We start from the raw sequence: 17,170 nt of genomic DNA, 5'->3' as shown, positions 1-17,170 counted from the left end.
CTCCTCCGAGTGTTGGTCCAAACTAGAGCATCGTTCGGGACCGTCCCTTGGCAACTTGGGTTATGTTGGTACTTGTATGCTTAGCTTATCCGGTGTGCCCTGAGAACGAGATATGTGCAGCTCCTATCGGGATTTGTCGGCACAGCGGGTGGTCTTGCTGGTCTTGTTTTACCATTGTCGAAATGTCTTGTAAACCAGGATTTCGAGACTGATCGGGTCTTCCTGGGAGAAGGAATATCCTTCGTTGACCGTGAGAGCTTGTGATGGGATAAGTTGGGACACCCCTGCAGGATATTATCTTTCAAAAGTCGTGCCCGCGGTTATGTGGCAGACGGGAATTTGTTAACGTCCGGTTGTAGAGAAACTTGACACTTGACTTCATTAAAATGCATCAACCGCGTGTGTAGACGTGATGGTCTCTTCTCGGCGGAGTCCGGGAAGTGAACACGGTTTGGGTTATGTATGAATGTAAGTAGTTTCAGGATCACTTCTTGATCACTTCTAGCTTCTCGACCGATGCGTTGCTTCTCTTCTCGCTCTCACTTGCGTATGTTAGCCACCATATATGCTTAGTGCTTGCTGCAGCTCCACCACCTTACCCCTTTCCTACCCATGAGCTTAAATAGTCTTGATCTCGCGGGTGTGAGATTGCTGAGTCCCCGTGACTCACAGATTCTACCAAAACAGATGCAGGTGCCGAGGATACCAGTGCAAGTGGTGCAATCAAGCTCAAGTGGGAGTTTGACGAGGACCTGGGTCGTTACTATGTTTCGTTTCCTGATGATCAGTAGTGGAGCCCAGTTGGGACGATCGGGGATCTAGCATTTGGGGTTATCTTCTTTTCATTTGGATTTGACCGTAGTCGGTCTATGAGTGTATTTTGGATGATGTATGAATCTATTTATGTATTGTGTGAAGTGGCGATTGTAAGCCAACTCTCTTTATCCCATTCTTGTTCATTACATGGGATTGTGTGAAGATGACCCTTCTTGCGACAAAACCTACAATGCGGTTCTGCCTCTAAGTCGTGCCTCGACACGTGAGAGATATAGCCGCATCGTGGGTGTTACAAGTTGGTAATCAAAGCCATCCCCGACTTAGGAGCCCCCTGCTTGATTGCATCGCTGGCGTTGTTGAGTCTAGAACAAAAAATGTTTTGAGTCTTAGGATTATATATATCGGAGAGTAGGATTCTTTTTACTCCTCAGTCCCTTCATCGCTCTGGTGAGGTCTCCTGACGTAGATGTTTTGCCTTTCCTCTCCTCAAATTTCTCTTAAAAAATTTAGGATCACGCGGGTATCTTGGAATCGTTCCCATGGTTTTGTGACGAGAACATTATTCTTGGTGCCTCCTGACATTTAGGGGTTGTGGCAGTGCCCCGGGGAGTTGAGCTCCGAGGTGTTGTCGTCACAATTTTATCGTTGCAGTTCTGGAATACCTGAGTTTTGCCGACATCGAAAATCTCTTTTATGCAGTTGTTGGTGAGATAACCTCGACATCACCCAGTACTGGGGAGTTCGGGAGTATTGCCATAACTCGTATAACGGATGCTTTTCGAAGGTTGAGGTACATGATTTCCGAAGGTTTCTTGGTTATGTGTGGACAGATGGATACAGCTGGATGTAGGGATTGTTAGTTTGGGTGAGATATATTGCTTCCCTTGTATCCCCAACACCTGATTGCATAACCAGAAAGTTTCGGGATTTTATAGGTGGGATTCAAGTAGCTCTAGCATTTCTTCCCGCAGATATTTGGTTTGTGATTGGGTAATCCTTACCACTTATTTGTTCCATTTGTACCTTATTTTTTTTCTTTTTCATCAATCTCTTATCAAGTGGCTTCTCACCTTAATGGATGTGATGTTAGCTTTGGAATTCATTCGTTCATCCTTGTTCAAATGTTTATTGTGAAGACTATATGTTGCAATTTCTATCCGTTGATTCAACTTGTCTATCTGTCTATCAAGATGCTAACGGATGTCACCCTCTTCAGGATGGCTCCGCCAACGCGTCAGAATCCGGAACGCAATGATGGGAGTCAGGCGAACCCTCCACCTCGACCTCCACCTCCGCCTCCGGAGGCATGGCAAGATTTGATGGCAGCCACAAACGCTAATGCTCAGATGATGATTCGGCTCATGCAAGAGCGCAACCAAGGCCAAGGCAACCAAGGGAATCAAGGTCAAGGGCAGTTCAATCATCAGCCTCAGTTTCCTACCCTCAACCAGTTCCTTGCAAATCAGCCGAAGTCTTTCAGCTATTGTGTTGAGGCCACAGACGCCGATGATTGGCTCGTGGATATCAACAAGCATTTTGAATGTAGCAATGTCAGGCCTGAGGACTACGTCAAGTTCGCTTATTTTTAGCTCAAGGATCAAGCAACTGATTGGTTCCAGCAATACAAAGATTCCAGAGGAGGTCGAGTGATTACTTGGACTGACTTCTGTCGGGACTTTAAAGCTCACCACATTCCTACCAGTGTTGTTGAGAGTAAGCGTGAGGAGTTCCGCAATCTCAAGCAAGGCAGCATGTCAGTGTACGAATACAACAAGAAGTTTCAGAAACTTGCTCGCTTCGCTAAACAAGACGTTCCTGATGAAAAGAGTATGATCTATCAATTCAGAGGTGGCCTTAGAGAGGATCTGCAGTTAGCTCTCGTTCTTGTTGAGCCTACTCAGTTTGATCAATTCTACAATATAGCCCTCAAGCAAGAAGGTGCTCAGCTCAAGTGTGAGGCTTCCAAGAAGAGAATCAGGGATGCAGTTCAGTCTTCTTCTTCCTCACAAGTGGCAGCTAAGCAGTAGAAGTTCTACCTTCCTCCTCCTCCGTTTCGTCAGCCTTATCAGCAGAAGAACTCATGAGGTCGTGGATCTTCCCACCCACCCAACCCAGGCTATCAGAACAAGTCAAATTCTCAAGCTCCAAGGTCAAATGCTCCTTATCATCGTCCGCTCTCAGAGGTGACTTGCAACAAGTGCCAGCAGAAAGGTCACTACGTGAACAAGTGCTTCAACCAAAGGCGCCTTCCGCCTCCTCCTCCTATGAGATCTTCAAGCAATGCGGTGGTCAAGCATAATCCAAATCATGCAAAGGTGAACATGATGAATGCAGCTCAGGCAAAGGATTCTTCAGATGTGATCATGGGTAACCTTCCAGTTAACTCTATTCCTGCAAAATTCTTATTTGATACTGGTGCATCGCATTGTTTCATGTCAAGACCGTTTTTTGCCAAGCATGATTTCACTTCAGAATATTTGGATAGACCTCTAGCAATTGTTTCCCCGGGCAAGCACATGAGTTCTAGTTTGATGGTTCCGAATGTCGGTATCAAGATGGGCGACTATAAATTTCTGGCTAAACCAATTGTCCTTGGTGACTCGGATATTGATATAATTCTCGGGATGGACTGGCTTTCTCAGCACAAAGCTCAACTTGATTGTGCTGCCAGAGAGACTCAATTGACACACCCTTCTGAGGATGTTATCATCTATGCCGCTCGTGATGAAACCATTCGGTTGTTTTCTCTCAATGAGAAGGGTGAGCTAGACGCTATCTCTCAGATTCCAGTCGTTTGTGAGTACCAAGATGTCTTTCCAGAAGAGCTTCCGGGTATGCCTCCGCACTGGCCAGTCGAGTTCGTTATTGATCTTGAGCCCGGCACTGAACCCGTTTGCAAGCGTCCATACAAGCTTGGACCTGAAGAGCTGAAGGAATTGAAGAAACAGCTCGATGAACAAGAGCATCTGGGTTTAATCAGACCGAGTTCATCTCCGTGGGGTTGTGGAGTTCTTTTTGTCCAGAAGAAGGATGGCACGGACCGACTGTGCGTCGATTACCGTCCATTGAACAAGAAGACAATCAAGAACAAGTATCCACTTCCCAACATCAATGAGATTTTCGAGCAACTCAAAGGTGCTAAAGTATTCTCCAAGCTTGACCTCTGTATGGGTTATCATCAGATTCGCATTCGTGAACAAGATATTCCCAAGATAGCATTCAGAACAAGTTTTGGTTCTTATGAATATACTGTCATGTCTTTCGGCCCTGTCAATGCTCCTCCAACATTTTCTCGAATGATGAACTTCATCTTCAACCCCTACACCAATGAATTTGTTCTGGTGTATCTCGATGATATTTTGGTCTTCTCCAAGAATAAGAAGGATCATGCCAAACATTTGCGATTGGTGCTCGACAAGCTCAGAGAGTATCAATTCTATGCGAAGTTCCCCAAATGTGAGTTCTGGCTTGATGAAGTTCTTTATCTTGGTCAGATCATCTCTGCCAAGGGCATCGCTGTTAATCCCGAGAAGGTGTCTGCAATTGTGAATTGGGAACCTCCTCAGAATGTCAAGCAGCTCTGCAGTTCTCTTGGTCTTGCAAGCTATTGCCAAAGATTCGTTGAGAATTTCTCTAAGATTGCAAAGCCTCTTTCTAACCTCCTCTAGAAGCATGTCAAGTATGTCTGGTCGCCTGAGTGTGATGTTGCTTTCAACACCCTCAAAGAGAAGCTAGTCACAGCTCCTGTCTTGACTCCTCCTGACAAATCCAAGCCATTCGAAGTTTTCTGTGATGCTTCTCTTCAAGGTCTCGGTGCTGTGTTAATGCAAGAGAAGAAAGTTGTGGCCTATACCTCTCGTCAGTTGAAGCCCAACGAAAAGAACTACCCCACTCACGATCTTGAGTTGGCGGCAGTTGTCCATGCATTAATAACATGGAGACATCTCTTGTTGGGAAGGAAAGTGGACATTTTCACCGATCACAAAAGTCTCAAGTATATCTTCACTCAACCCAACCTCAACCTCAGGCAAACTCGATGGGTCGAAATGATTCAAGAGTACAATCCAAGTATTGAATATACTCCTGGCAAGGCAAATGTGATTGCAGATGCTTTGAGCAGGAAGGCTTATTGCAATAGCTTAATTCTCAAGCCATTCCAACCAGACCTTTGTGAAGCTTTCCACAAACTGAATCTTTAAGTTGTTCCTCAAGGCTTTCTTGCCAACCTCATAGTCTATCCTACTTTGGAAGATCAAATTTGTGAGGCACAACTCTTGGATACCATGGTGAAAAAGGTGAAACGTGGTATCGACAAGGGCATTCCCAAATACAAGTGCTTCCACATTGATGACAAAGATACTCTCTTCTTCGAGGACCGAATTGTGGTTCCTAAAGGCGATCTAAGAAAAGTCATTATGAACGAGGCACACAATTCCCTTCTATCCATTCATCCTGGAAGTACGAAGATGTACCATGACCTCAAGCAGTCGTCTTGGCGGCTCGAATGAAGTGAGAGATTGCTCCATTCATGAATGAATGTGATGTCTGCAGAAGGGTGAAAGCAGAACACCAATGACCAGCTGGTCTCCTCCAACCTCTTGCTATTCCGGGATGGAAGTTTGATCATATCGATATGGACTTCGTGACTGGATTTCCTAAGTCCAAGCGTGGAAATGATGCTATCTTCGTTGTCATTGACAAGCTTACAAAAGTGGCTCATTTCCTTCCTATCAAAGAATCTATCACAGCAGCTCAGTTGGCAGAGATTTACACCTCCAGAATTGTCTCCTTGCACGGCATTCCACAATTGATTTCTTTAGATCGTGGAAGCATCTTCACTTCTAAGTTCTGGGATTCCTTTCAGAAGGCCATGGGCACCAACATTTGTTTCAGCACAGCTTTCCATCCTCAAACAAGTGGCCAAGTCGAGCGAGTCAACCAAATCCTTGAAGATATGCTCAGGGCTTGTGTCATTTCCTTCGGTATGAAGTGGGAAGATTGTCTTCCATACGCCGAGTTCTCCTACAACAACAGCTTCCAAGCGAGTTCGGGCAAGGCCCCATTCAAAATTCTCTATGGCAGAAAGTGTCGTACTCCTCTCAATTGGTCCGAGACAGGTGAACGCCAACTTCTTGGCAACGACTTGATAACAGAAGCCGAAGAAATGGGCAAAGTCATTCGTGACAATCTCAAAGCCGCACAATCGCGCCAGAAGAGCTATTATGATGACAAGCACCGTGATGTGGCTTTTGAAATCGGAGACCATGTCTACCTCCGCATCTCTCCAATGAAAGGCACTCATCGCTTCGGTATCAAAGGCAAGCTTGCCCCTAGATACGTGGGTCCTTTCAAGATCATTGGCAAAAGAGGCGACCTCGCCTATCAACTTGAGCTTCCGTCCAACTTTGCAAACGTGCACGATGTGTTTCACGTGTCACAGCTTCGCAAGTGCTTCAAGACTCCTGAGCGCACTATCAACTTTGAAGAAATTGACCTCCAAGAAGATCTCTCTTATCATGAGCACCCCACTGCTATTCTTGAAGAAATCGAGCGCAAGACTCGCAACAAGTCAATCGAATTCCTGAAAGTGAAGTGGTCACACCATTCCGACCCAGAAGCCACCTGGGAGTGCGGTTACGAATATCTGGAGTTCTTTCAGTCCTAGATCTCGGGACGAGATCCTCTTGTAGTGGTGGAGTGTTGTAACACCCCAGATGTAACTTTCCATATTTGTAACTCCAACTATTGCCATTTTCGGCTATGTGTTATGATACTCCCTCCGTGGTTGGGCTTTTGTCTTTCGTTTTCCATTTTATTCATGTCATGCATTTAATATCATGTCATCATGTGCATCTCATTTGCATACGTGTTTGTCTCATGCATCCGAGCATTTTCCCCGTTGTCCGTTTTGCAATCCGACACTCCCACATGCACCGGCGCACCCCTCTTGTCTCTTTTCGTGAGCGGGTGTTAAACATTCTCGAAATGGCCTGAGGTTTTCCAAGCAGCCTTGGTACAGCACCGGTAGACCGCCTGTCAAGTTTTATGCCATTTGGAGGTCGTTTGATACTCCAACGGTTAACCGGGTATCCGCAAAGGCCTCTTTTGGGTTGCAGCCCGACACCCCTCCAAAACAGCCCAATATCCCATCTAAGTCACTTCCATGCTCTCCGTCATCGGATCACGATCGTGTGGGCGAAAACCGCACCTCATTTGGAGTCTCCTAGCTCCCTCTACCTATAAATATGCCTTCTCCCCCGAAATTCTCGGTCCAAACCCTAGCCCCCTTCCCCTTCCGCTGCCGGACGCGTCCGCGATGGTCGGACACGTCCGCCCGCTGCCGCCCGGCCAACCACAACACGACACGTGGCCCTGCACCGCCGTCCCCACCGCAGGCCCCCGAGCCCGTACGCCGCCGCCCCGCGCCTGGCCCCGAGCCCGCGCCTCCGCCGCCCGTGCGCGGATCCGCCGCCGCCCGTCGCCCTCGGCCACCGCCTGCACCGACCCGCCGTCGTCCGCCACCGCTCCGGCGCCGCCCTTCGCCGCCGGTCGCAGCCCCGCCGCGGCACGCCACCGCCGCCCGACCCGGCACGCCCCGCGCCCGAGACACGTCTCCCGCCGCCGACCGGCGCCAGATCCGGTCGGCTCCGACCCCGGCGACCTCCCCCGAGCCTTCTCCGGCCACCGCCGCGCCTCTCTAGCGAGCAGCTCCTGCCCCGCCTCGATCCACGTGCCCGGATCCAGATCGGGTCAAACCCTAGGTTGACCCCGAAATACCTCCAAGTCTTTTTTTATACATTCTGAAGCTCTGTTCATCGCATCATCACTCTGCGTCAGTAGCTCCGTTTCATGCGCATGATATATCAAAATGTTCAACACGATGTGCTCTTCATTTTGTTCTATTGTGCCATGTTCATTTGAGTTCATCTTGATGCCTGAATCATCATTGCAAAAGTGCTATATGATGTAATCTGTTGTCTGTTAACAGTACTTGGTGATTTGTCATTTTCGCTACATTTAATGTGTGCATATTATGAGCATGAGCTCTATATGTGTTTTGGGATATGCCATGTCTTCTTGCCATGTATTTTTGTGATTTATGTGGTGACTAGAACAAGCATGCAAACTAGGCTTCATGATGTTGCTGATTTCAGTCCCTGTTCTGCTGTTATTTTGATGCCATGTAAACTTGATGCTACAGAGAGATCCATGCATATTTTGAGATACTTCAGTAAGGATGTTTTGAACATATGGTTATGCTCTATCCATTAATGCCCCTGTTTGCAATTATGGAGTAGTCTAGCATGTCATTTTCTTGCTCTACTTTTGCTATAAAATGTTTCCTGGCAGATTGTTTACATGTTATTCAATTTTGCCAAGGTTGTCGTGGAATTGTCACGGCAGATGTCCTTAGTGTCAGGACTTAGTCGCGAGGCCCACGCATCTATGTGGTAGCTTGAGAGGGGTTGATCGGGACGAGAGATGCAACATGCAAGACAAGGATTTAGACAGCTTCGTGCCCCGGGAAACATCATCCGGTAATAACCCTACATGTTGTTTGTGGTTAGGTCTCATTATGATCATGAGAGAGTCGTCGGTAAGCCGGCTCTTTGTGTCTATCCCTAGAGATTGTTTCCTCTTTTTCTCCCCTTCTTTGGGGAGCCCTGCCCCTCCTTATATAAGTTAGAGGGGCGGGTTACATATGGAGTCCAAATAGGATTAGGACTAGCCTATCTTCTACTACAAGCCGGGTACAACTCCGGGTCTTGATTCCTTGTAAGGAAGATATTACTCACGCCTTTCCTCTTAAGCCGGCCTACCATAACGTCCCTGCCTTCTGGGCCTTGAGCCTCCTGGGCCCCTGGGTCTTGTCGCTCCTCTGATCCGCTTGCTAGGTCACCCATAAGTCGCCAGGATCGGGCGGGTCACTTAGTGTGTCGTCCAGCCAGGGCGGGTCATTAGTGAGTCGCCAAGTCCGGCTGGGTTATACTTCCGGCTGGGTTACACCGCGGGGTATATCCCCGACATTAGCCCCCAAGTTTAGCTTGGATTTATCCATGGTAAACTTATGCTGCAAAATAAGAACAAAAACAAATTTGACAGGTTGTGCTCCGGGTTAACAATTCTTGTAAACCGGCACCTGAACATCCTTAAGTCCTTTCCATTTCCTTCTTATAGAAAATCCGGGTCAATAGACCAGCTTCACAATCAATTTGCTTGTAGAAGAAATATTGTAAACAAATAATCCATTTGAGTCGGCTTCCAAAGCGCCGTCTTAAAATTATAGGTCTGGAAATACTCATGTGATTTTCAACCGGCTTAAAGATGTAGATCTTGCCGAGTTATAATTTCCAGAATCTCCGTGTTATAAAAGACTGATGATGTCGAGTCATAATTGTTGTTGACACCGGGTCATGTAATTGATCTTCCTAATTTACTCAAAGCTGAGAATTTGAAGATGTTCCTTCTTTATATGCATAATACCTGTAGCCCCCAAGTCTTAAGGGGAGAACATAGTGATAACTTAAGACTTGCTTCCATATAAGTGTTGCAACCTCGAAGAAATCCGGGTTATTCATCTCAATCATTAGTCATAAAACGGAATATTCCACATATGTAGCCCCCAAGTGTTGGGTTGTCATGCTTGCAGCAACATGGGACTTGTAATTGCCTTATGCTCGTAAAATTTCAACCAGTGTAGCCCCCAAGGGCCGGGTCATTATGCAATAATGAGCAGGTACTTCATAAATATGATCATGTAGACTTGAACAGCAACATGTAGTCCCCAAGAGCCGGCTTAGTAAGATAATACTGAGCTGAGACTTTATATATATACTTCATTGAAAATAATATCATATGATGTAACCCTCACCATGGGGCTCGAACCCACGTCCATAAGGTTAAGAGTTTTGTACTCTACCAACTGAGTAGTGGACCTTTCAATATAATGGATTAAGACTTATGTACCTTGAATTGTTGATAGGAGCAATTGGTAGCCCCCAAGGGCCGGCTCAGTACGATGTGATGAGTCGGGTCTTCAATGAGATGAGCAAAAAATGACTTTGCATTAGCCCCCAAGTGTCATGGTGCATGCTTGCAGCAACATGAGACTTGCATATTTGATGTAACCTCAATTTAAATAATGTAGCCCCCAAGTGTCGGCTCGTAAGCCTGCAGCAACTCGGGACTATTTCCTCCATTGTAAAATAAATCATGTCCATTGATAAAAATAATAGCTGTTGCGCTAAAGCGACTTTGAAAACCTCAATCATAATAGAAATCCAGCCATGTTGGCTATTCAAGATTTGAATAATATAATCCGGTATGAAAACCTCAATCATTCAATATCATCATGAAAATCCAGCCAGTTTTGGCTATTAAAGATTTGAATACCTCATCGGTTGACAAGTAAATCCGGAGTTTAAATACCTGGCGGCTCTTGGCCAATGACGACTTAATGCACATTCATTGGAAGCCGGAATTTTTGTAACCCGATGGCCTATAGCCTTTGAGAAAATCAATAATTTCAGTGATGAGCTTGGGCTGAAGCATTTAAATAAGTCATAGTTCTGCAAATCCTGCACAGAGTTTAAACAACATACGCCCTGGCGACTTAACGTCAAAAGCCAGGGCGGGTAACCACCCAAATGTAGTCTTATCCTGCACACAAGTAGATCACAAGATCCCTATGATCCTTTGAATGATACCGCCGGTTTATGTGACTCGGACAGTGAAGTTGATAACTCAACTCTGTAAGAGCCGACACATATGATATTTGTTATGTGCTGACAACTTTATTGATCAAGGTTAAGTCGGTGGAATTGAAGCCACTCCCTAGATGCTTTCAAATATGATCAAAAAAGTCTCAAGCCAAAGTCAAATAAACTATGATTGCCAAAAAACTGTACAAGAAACATAGAAAATTTTGAGGCTTCTGATTCGAATACGATCAGTAAACCATTCCAAAGGGGTTAAGCTAAGATTCGAATACGATCATATAGCCCCCAGTGGCTTTGGCGATGCCGATCAAGTGGGTATCGACAGCTATGTTTGAACAGGAAGCCCCCAAGTGACCATGAGAGTTGTTTAACGACGCTGATTCGAATACGATCCACATCGATTCCCAAAGGGGTTGAGCTATGATTCGGATACGATCAAGAAGCCCCCAAGTAGGTTCAGCAGTTTGCTAATCAAAAGGGTATCGACAGCTATGTTCTCTTTGGTTCGAATACGACCTATGTTTGAACAGGAAGCCCCAAGTGACCATATAAGTTTTGGCATTGCGCCGATCAAGAGGGTACTGATAGCTATGCTCGATAAGCAGGAAGCCCCCAAGTGATCATAATAAGATAAGCCGTAAGGCAGGATACCCAAGTTTGAACCATGCATCATGGCAGCAAGTTCTTTGGCAACCTTTAATTTTTCTAAGAACTCGAACTTGCGAGAGATTAATTCTTTCTGAACCGGAAGTTTAAACCGGATGTGAAAGCTTCAAAACTTTGTGAGAGATAAATTTACCTTGAACCGGATTTGAGAGCTTCAAAAATTTGTGAGGGACAAATTTACCCTAGGCCGGCTTTTGAACCGGATTTAAGAGCTTCAGTGCTTTGTGGGAGAAAGGTGTCTCTTGAACCGGATTTTAAACCAAAGTCCTTATTTTGAGCCGGAAATCTTCTGACGTCTTTTAAATTTTTCACCAATATAGCGGTAGCCTCTTGAACCGGGTTACCTTCCCTCCAATATCCCGGAGTTCTTGAATCCATTGAAACCGGCTAATTTCACCAAGCCATACCATTGTAGCCCCCGAGTCTCAAGATGACTCGAAGAGTTGGCTTGAGATTCTCCATATTTGTCCATAGCAGAAGGTATATATCATTGGCGTTGATAATGCAATGTGAATCCACAGAAGGTTGAGGTGACTGCGGCGGGTTATAAATGATCCCGTATCAGCTGTGTCAGCAACTCGACCAATGGTTCCTTCCAACTGGTTGTTTGAAGTTTAACCAAACTTGTAGTGGCGGCGAGTTGTGCGCCTGCCCATTGAGCCATCCAGTGCAGACGGCGGTTGATAATATATGATAATTTGCCTCCATTTTGTTGAAAGAAAACCGGGCTACCCAAGTTGTGACTTGCTGATACTCAATAAACAGCTCATGCAGACAGCTGCGGCCCGGTATGCTGAGGTAGACCAGGCCGCGAGAGACGGGCGAAAAAGACGACCGCAGCATCAGAGGTGATATAGATAGATGAGTCGGTCACGGCGTTGTAAGCCAGTACAGACGGGCGAGTCAAACACAGGCGCGGCCTCGGCAAGCTGATATAAACCGGGCCGTAAGGGCGGCGTCTTGTACGCGTCCATTCACCGTGTAATGTTATACAGACGAACACCGGGTAGGACTTTGCCAGCGCTTGCTCCGTACCCATGGTATAAACCATGCTTTATAATGAATAATTGTCCTACATATCAAAACATACGGTTCAAAGTAATTGTTCTTTTGATAAAAAACAATATGTGTCAAAAATAGATTTAGATAGATGTCACCTGATATGTTAGGCTGGAAATTATCCGCCGTGGAGTTGATGGTCACCATTGTGAAGCTAAAATCAACAACGGATGAGTCACCCGTAGGAGCAAACGGATGAGTCAGCCGTAGCATTATAAGCCGGTGCGGACGAGCAAATTGTTCTCCGTGTTGTAAACCGGTGTGGACGCGTGAACCGGCCGCGAGGGCGGACGGGCGATTCATCTGTGGCGTTGTAAGGCGGTGCGGACGAGCGAGTCGACCAGCGCGTTGATGTAAACCGGACCACGATACGCATGTCCGTGAAGCTGCGCAGCACAGCCGAACATGCCTCCGCGGTATAATACCACCCCTTTTTCTTTTAATAGCTGTTCTGCATAAAAATATTACAGCCAGAGTAATTGTTATCAGATGATTTAACATGTACTGATAAAATACATTGAAGGGATAACACCTGATTCGCCCGGACAACAGATGAGTCGACTGTGGTATTGTAAGTCGGTGTGGACGGGCAAATCAATCGCAGGCATGGACAGACGAGTCGGCCGCGGTAGTGGTCATTAAAACCGGCGCAGGCGCGAGAGTTGGCCATGATATTTAACCCGCGCGAGCCTCATGACGTTACTTTCATAGTATACTTTGTCCTTCATAAAATATATTGAAAGACAGAGTAACTATTCTCAAACAATTTAATATGCGTTAATAAAATATATAGAGAAGATAGCACCTGATGATTTGTCAGATGAACAGCGCTGACGCTGATCATGCATAATGTCTGTTTCTGGTCTTTGGGATTTATCCCAGCATCCTGACTGGCATCGACCCGGTGTAAACTTTAATGACAGTACTTGCCCACTGGGATTCCCACTCTATTGTTGTCAGCAGACTAGTTGTCGAATCAACATGCATGCATGCACTGCTCCATTATCCTCTGGCTGAACCCCCAATTTTCTTTTGCTTTGTACTAGCAAGACAAGGTCACACCAGCAGGGGGTGCCTTGGCAAAACGGAGACGAGTCACAGTGGAAGAAGCGACCGTACAGGGCACACCGGAGCTGGCCGGAGGGCGACTCAGCCCAAGCGCGCGGACAGCGGGTCGAGACAGGCGCCTCAGCGGCGTGCGGAGGCAAAGGAACCAGCGGCCGGCCGACGAACTACAAAACATCCGGCGCAGGTCGGTTCAAACAGGCGAGGCGCAACAGCGGTTTGAAAAAGGCAAGGCCACAGAGAAACGGAGGCAACGCGATGAGACCCGGGCGACGGCGACTTGAGGCGCAGTTGTGGCGAGGTGTAATGGTGCGGCAGCACTGTACGTGTGAAGCAACAAAGCCATAAGCAGTAGTAGTCTGCTGCGACGCAGGGCCGCGTGGAGGCGCAAAAGCAAGCACGGCGACGAACCGCCGCAGAGGAGGTGACTAGTTGAGGCCGTGTTTGCGGATGGCGCGCCAGCAATGGAGGTGAGGACGAGGCAGAGACAAATCCGTGGCTTCCCTTGTGGCCTGAATGTTGTATCCGATGTACCTTTGGTGAAGGTTAAACCGGATGTACTACGTGCATGTACACTGTTCCATAGTTTTCTCTCAAATTGCTCATAGGTACAGTAGCTAATTAGAACTTGAGTTTCTTCATTGCTTGGAAAAATATTCCTTGGAACTACCACTTGATTCCTTTTGCGTAGGGACAAAACCATGTGGGATTTCATGAACTCCGTCCATGGAGCCAGCTGCCGCTAGAAAATATAGATGCTACTTGCGATTTGACTGCTATCGGACACATGCAGATGCTCCGCGACAGCGCGTACAGCGTCCCCTTCTTTTTTTTTGATTGACAAACAGATGGCCTCCTGTGACACAATAGGTAGCACCGTAATATTACTTACAACCACGTAGCAGATCGTCTAGGACTCTGAATAGGTCTCAAACTTCCGCATAATGAGAAGAACAATAAGATTCGGCGATCAAGACAGATTTTCTGGTGGCACAAGGAAACACCACAACGGAGAGTCGGACTCGACGGATTGCCTAACGATGCATGCGGTGACGCACACAATCCCAATCTTCTTGATCTCAAATTCTGTCAATAAAATTTTCCTTCTTGCCCATGAGTTGTAGCAGATGAACTTGCTACGTCGCCCAAAGCATCCATTGAAATTTCGGTCTCAGTCTTGACGGGTCTCCATATGGTGCATGCAACAGCCGCTTAGCACGCAGCCCTAAAAAACCTCCGACTATTAATTTCATATATGTGCTATTCCGGTTGCTTGTCAACGATTCAAATCCTTCTGAAACTGACTTTCTTCATCCGGAAAATTATGAACTTCTCGATCCCTGTGAGTGATCCCTCCAAGAACTCAACACCATCGTGCGCTGGCCTCACGGTGGGCGCTAACTGTCGTGGAATTGTCACGGCAGATGTCCTCAGTGTCAGGACTTAGTCGCGAGGCCCCCGCATCTATGTGGTAGCTTGAGAGGGGTTGATCGGGACGAGTGATGCAACACGCAAGACAAGGATTTAGACAGCTTCGGGCCCCGGGAAACATCATCCGGTAATAACCCTACATGTTGTTTGTGGCTAGGTCTCATTATGATCATGAGAGAGTCGCCGGTAAGCCGGCTCTTTGTGTCTAGCCCTAGAGATTTCTTCTTTTTCTCCCCCTCTTTGGGGAGCCCTGCCCCTCCTTATATAAGTTAGAGGGGCGGGTTACATGTGGAGTCCAAATAGGATTAGGACTAGGCTATCTTCTACTACAAGTCGGATACAAGTCCGGGTCTTGATTCCTTGTAAGGAAGATATTACTCACGCCTTTCCTCTTAAGCCGGCCTACCATAACGTCCCGGCCTTCTAGGCCTTGAGCCTCCTGGGGCCCTAGGTCTTGTCGCTCCTCTGATCCGCTTGCCAGGTCACCCATAAGTCGCCAGGATCGGGCGGGTCACTTAGTGTGTCGTCCAGCCAGGGCGGGTCATTAGTGAGTCGCCAAGTCCGGCCGGGTTATACTTCCGGCCGGGTTACACCGCGGGGTATATCCCCGACAAAGGTTGTTGTAGTTGATCCTTGCATGATATAAACTTGTTCTTGCCATGTTTAGTTTCATAAACATGTATTCTTGCTGTTGCTATGCTTATCTTGTCATGCAATGACTTGTGATGAGTGAATCGAGCTCGCAAAGATGCCTTCACAATGCTATTAATGCCATGCTCTGTTTCCTGAATCTGTTAACGAAACTTGCTATGTTTACATGGGTGCCTTCATATCTTCTGTTCTTTTTTGGCTCATGGTCAGTAAGGGACTTTTGTTCTATCCATTTAGTAGTATCATACCATGCCTTAAGTTTCTATTATATGTTCCTGTAGCATGATGTTTGCTTGCTCTAAACATTGCTTCCTGATGCTGTTTCTGCCATGTTCAGTATTTTCACTAAGTCTGTGAAGCTGATATCTTTCGCACTTTTGCCATGCTTGTTTGAACCTGTTAATGTGTGAATTAGCCATAACTCAGTGTTCATCTTTTGTCAAGCATCTCTTGTAGATCACTGCCATGTGCTTTGTTGATATATTGGGGTGATGTAGCATAGTTTCTTGATGTATTCTAAGTGCTATCATGCTGTTAACCGCAGATTTGTGTCATTCTTGTTTTGCTTGCCATTTGGAAACCGTGCATCCGATTCCGGTGATCTTTATATCGATTTCAACCGAAATCATCCCATCTTTCCAGCAGCACACTTGGTTTGCCAAGTTGATGCCTTGTTCACCATTTTTCCTCCCGGAGCACGCATACGCATTGCATATCACATCTCGCATATCATGCCATGTATTGCATCATGTTGCTTGTGCATTGCACCATGATTTATTGTGGTTCCATTGCTTGTGTTCTTGCTTTGGGTAGAGCCGGGAGATGAGTACGTGAACGAGGAACCTGTTGAGTATGCTAACGAGGATCAAGCTTTCGACAACTCTGAGAACCTTGCAGGCAAGATGACGATACCCTCAATATCACTTCTATCTTTGCTTTGCTAGTTGCTCGCTCTATGGCTATGGTAGCTCTACCTACCACTTGTTTATCATGCCTCCCATATTGCCATGTCAAGCCTCTAACCACCCTATCCTAGTAAACTGTTGTTTGGCTATGTCACCGCTTTTGCTCGACCCCTCTTATAGCGTTGCTAGTTGCAGGTGAAGATGAAGTTTGTTCCTCGTTGGAACATGGATATTTTGGGATATCACAATATCTCTTGTTTAATTAATGCACCTATATACTTGGTAAAGGGTGGAAGGCTCGGCCTTATGCCTGGTGTTCTCTTGCCACCCTAGTTTCCGTCATACCGGTGTTATGTTCCTTGATTTTGCGTTCCTTGAGCAGTTGGGTGATTTATGGGACCCCCTTGACAGTTCGCTTTGAATAAAACTCCTCCAGCAAGGCCCAACCTTGGTTTTACCATTTGCCACCTAAGCCTTTTTCCCTTGGGTTTTCGCGAGCCCGAGGGTCATCTTTATTTACCCCCCCCCCCCGGGGCCAGTGCTCCTCCGAGTGTTGGTCCAAACTAGAGCACCGTGCGGGACCGTCCCTTGGCAACTTGGGTTATGTTGGTACTTGTACGCTTAGCTTATCCGGTGTGCCCTGAGAACGAGATATGTGCAGCTCCTATCGGGATTTGTCGGCACAGCGGGTGGTCTTGCTGGTCTTGTTTTACCATTGTCGAAATGTCTTGTAAACCGGGATTCCGAGACTGATTGGGTCTTCCTGGGAGAAGGAATATCCTTCGTTGACCATGAGGGCTTGTGATGGGCTAAGTTGGGACACCCCTGCAGGGTATTATCTTTCGAAAGCCGTGCCCGCGGTTATGTGGCAGACGGGAATTTGTTAACGTCCGGTTG

The sequence above is a fragment of the Triticum dicoccoides genome, chromosome 2B (assembly GCF_002162155.2).
Source record: "Triticum dicoccoides isolate Atlit2015 ecotype Zavitan chromosome 2B, WEW_v2.0, whole genome shotgun sequence".
Taxonomy (NCBI): Eukaryota; Viridiplantae; Streptophyta; class Magnoliopsida; order Poales; family Poaceae; genus Triticum; species Triticum dicoccoides.
The sequence above is the reverse complement of the archived record's forward strand: the minus strand, read 5'-3'. Positions refer to the sequence as shown.